Source organism: Peromyscus eremicus, chromosome X, assembly GCF_949786415.1.
Source record: "Peromyscus eremicus chromosome X, PerEre_H2_v1, whole genome shotgun sequence".
Taxonomy (NCBI): Eukaryota; Metazoa; Chordata; class Mammalia; order Rodentia; family Cricetidae; genus Peromyscus; species Peromyscus eremicus.
This window is the reverse complement of record NC_081439.1, coordinates 14,010,242-14,014,060: the sequence shown is the minus strand read 5'-3', so window position 1 is coordinate 14,014,060 and position 3,819 is coordinate 14,010,242.

The window sequence follows — 3,819 nt, the reverse complement described above, 5'->3', positions numbered from 1 at the left end:
CAGACCCACTCCTTTACACACTCAGGAATCCCATAAAAACACTAAAGTGTAAGCCATAATATATATGCAGAGGACCTGGTATAGACCTGTGCAGGCCCTGTGCTTGCTGCTTCAGTCTCTGTGAGTTCATATGAGCTTTGCTCATGTTGATTCTGAGGGCCTTGTTATCCTGGTGTCCTCCATCCCCTCTGGCTCTTATACTTTTTCTGCCTCTTCTTCCATGGGGTTCCCTGATCTCCCACGTGAAGGATTTGATGAAGATACCCCACTTAGAGCTGTGTGTTCCAAGGTCTCTCACTCTGTGCATAATGTCTGGCTGTGGGTTTCTGTATTTGTTCCCACCTGCTGCAGGAGGAAGCTTCTCTGATGATGGCTGAATAAGGCACTGATCTATGAGTACAGCAGATTATACTATGAGTATAGTATTAGGAGTCATTTTATTACTACTGGTTTTTGTCTTACTTGCTTCCTTCCTTCCTTTTCTTCTTTCTTCTTTTTTTAGATCAGTAGTATTTGGTTTTGCCCTAGGTCCCTGGGCTATCTACTTCTGTCCTGACCAATTTCCATTTTTCATTCAGTAGAGAGTTGTTCAGTTTTTATGAATTTACATGATTGCTGTTGTTTCTGTTGTTGATACCCAACTTTAATCTGGTGGTCAGATATGGTGCAGGGAGTTATTTCAATTTTCTTGGATCTATTGAGATTTGCTTTGTGTTCGAGTATGTGGTCAGTTTTGGAGAAAGTTCTATGAGGTCCTGAAGGAAGGTGTACTCTTTGTGTTTGGGTGAAATGTTCTGTAAATGTCTGTTAGGTCCATTTGGTTTATAATATCTGTTTGCTCAAGCACTTTTCTGTTTAGTTTTTGTTTGGATGATCTGTATATTGGTGAAAGTGGGGTATTGAAGTCTCCCACTATTTGTGTGTAAGGATCAAGATGTGATTTAAGCTGTAGTAGTGTTTCTTTTACAAACATGGGTGCCCTTGTGTTTGGGACATAGATGATAAGAATTGCAGTGCCCTTTTGGTGGATTCTTCCTTTGATGAGTATGTAGTGTCCTCCCTAACTCTTCTGATTAGTTTCGGTTTGAAGTCAATTTTGTCAGATATTAAAATGGCTATGTTGGCTTGTTTTTTAGGTATATTGCTTGGAATATATTTCTCAATCCTTTTACCCTCAGGAGATGTCTATCCTTGATGTTGCGGTGTGTTTCTTAAATGCATCAGGATGGATCCTGTTTTAGCATCCATTATGTTAGTCAGTATCTTTTTATTAGGGAATTGAGACCATTGATGTTGAGGGAAATCAATGACCATTGGTTGTTGATTTCCATCATTTTGTTATTGTTCTTGTGTGTATGTGTGATAGCTATTCTTGGTTGTCAACTTGACTGTATCTGGAATGAACTATAATCCAGAAATGGAGAGCACACTTGTGATCCAAATCTTGAGGCTGGATGACACATGACTTTAATCTAGACCTTGAGGTTGGAAGGCACACATTTTTTGTTTGTTTGTTTGTTTGTTTGTTTTTTGTTTTTTTGAGACAAAATTTCTCTGTGTTGTTTTGGAGCCTGTCCTGGATCTTGCTCTGTAGACCAGGCTGGCCTCGAACCTCGAACTCACAGAGATCCACCTGGCTCTGCCTCTCTCTCTCTCTCTCTCTCTCTCTCTCTCTCTCTCTCTCTCTCTCTCTGTCTCTCTCTGTCTCTCTCTGAGATTAAAGGCGTGTGCCACCGGGGGGGGGGGGGGGGGGGGCGACCCCCCCGGCTGGCAGGCACACCTTTAATCTGGGCCACATCTTCTACTGGAAGCCTATATAAGGACAATGGAAGAAGAAAGGGTATGTTCTTCACCTGCTTGCCCTCAACTTCATCAGCACATTCATTACTTCTTACTTCTTTGAGATCCTAGTAGTAAACTAGCTGAGACACCCAGCCTTGTGGGGTATAGAAGCTACTAGATTCTTGGATTTTCCATTCATAACTAGCCATTGTTGGTCTGCAGTCTGAGAGAGAGAGAGAGAGAGAGAGAGAGAGAGAGAGAGAGAGAGAGAGAGAGAGAGAGAGAGATTCATTCTCTAAGTTCTGTGACTCTAGAGAACCCTGACTAATACAGATTTTGGTACCAGAGTGGTTCTAGAGAAACAGAAGTCTAAGGATGAATCTTTTAAGTATCTGGAATAGGCTTTTTTTTACCTCGTCAGCACCTTCCAATTCTGAAGCCTCTGCAGTCACTCTGTCTGTCTCCTGGGAACTCAGGAAGTACTGACAGCATATGTGTGTGCGCGCTTTCCCTCTTTTGATCTTATTGCTCTGGGATCACTTATTCCCTGCGTTCTTTGTAGGTTGGAGTTTTCCTTCTAGCACCTTCTGTAGGGCTGGATTTGTAGATAGACATTACTTAAATTTGGTTTTTGTCATGGCATGTCTTATTTTCTCCATCTATGATGATTAAAGTTTCTCTGGATATAGTAGTCTGGGCTGACATCTGTGGTCTCTTAGAGTCTGCAGCACAAATGTCCAGGCCTTTCTGACTTTTAGAGTCTCCATTGGGAAGTCAAGTATAATTCTAATAGGTCTGCCTTAATATGTTACTTGGTCTTTTCCCCTTACAGCCTTTAATATTTTACTTTGTTCTGTACATTTAATGTTTTGATTATTATGTACCAAGGGGACTTTCTATTCTGGTTCAGTCTATTTGGTGGTCTGTAAGCTTCTTGTAACTTGATAGGCATCTCCTTCATTAGTTCACTAAAATTCTCTTCTATAGTTTTGTTCAAAGTATTTTTTGTGCCTTTGGCCTGTGTTCTCCTTCCTGGATTCTATTATTCTTGGGTTTAGTTTTTTCAGAGTGTCCTGGATTTCTTGGATGTTTTTGTGTCAGGAGTTTTTTAGATTTAACATTTTCTTTGACTGAGGTATCTCTTTCTTCTATCTTACCTTCAGTGCCTGAGAGTCTCTCTTCCATCTCTTGTATTCTGTTGGTGAAGCTTGCCTCTATGGTTCCTATTCAAGTTCCTAAAGTTTTCATTTCCAGAATTCCCTCAGTTTGGGTTTTCTTTATTGACTCTATTTCCACTTTCAGGTCTTGAACTGTTTTCTTCATTTCCGTCCATTGTGTGTTTGTATTTTTATAGATTCATTTAAGGGATTTATTTTTGTCTTTATATTTTTTATCTCTTTCCTGATGTGCATAAGCACTGTTTTAAGGTCTTTTACCTGTGCTCCAGCTATATTGGAATACTCAGGACCTGCTGTGGTAGGGTTATTGAGCTCTAGTACAGACATACTATCCTGGCTGTTATTGATTGTGTTTTTATATTAGTGTCTTGGCATCTAGGATTGGGAAGATTGTAATTCTAAGTGCTAATATCTGGTCTTATTTGCGGGGGGGAGGGGGATGTTTTGTTCCTTGGTTTCTGTTTCCTTCCTGGTTTTTAAGAGGGCATGGTGGCTGTGTGTTGCCTGGTAGGAAAAATCTTCTGGGGTTCTGACAGGTGTGGGCACTGGTGGTTCCAGGTAAAATGTGTTTCTGGGTATTGGGACCTGATACTAGGAATGGAGATGGGTTTGTTCAGTGGAGGAGCTTCACAAGAGGGAGGAAGGCAGAGTATTCCACCAGGACCTACTTAGTCCCCTGGGGAGGAGGGCAGAGAGTGAGGAGAGGCCGCAGCAGGAGGTCTGCCTAGAGCTGGGGATGAGACTAGGGGATTGGATTTAGAGGAATGGAGGGAGAGGTGAAGATCTGTAGTTAGCCTAATTGCTTCCCAGCAGGAGTGGCCTGTGGGTTCCCAGGGAGTGCCTGCTGGAGTTAGGGGCT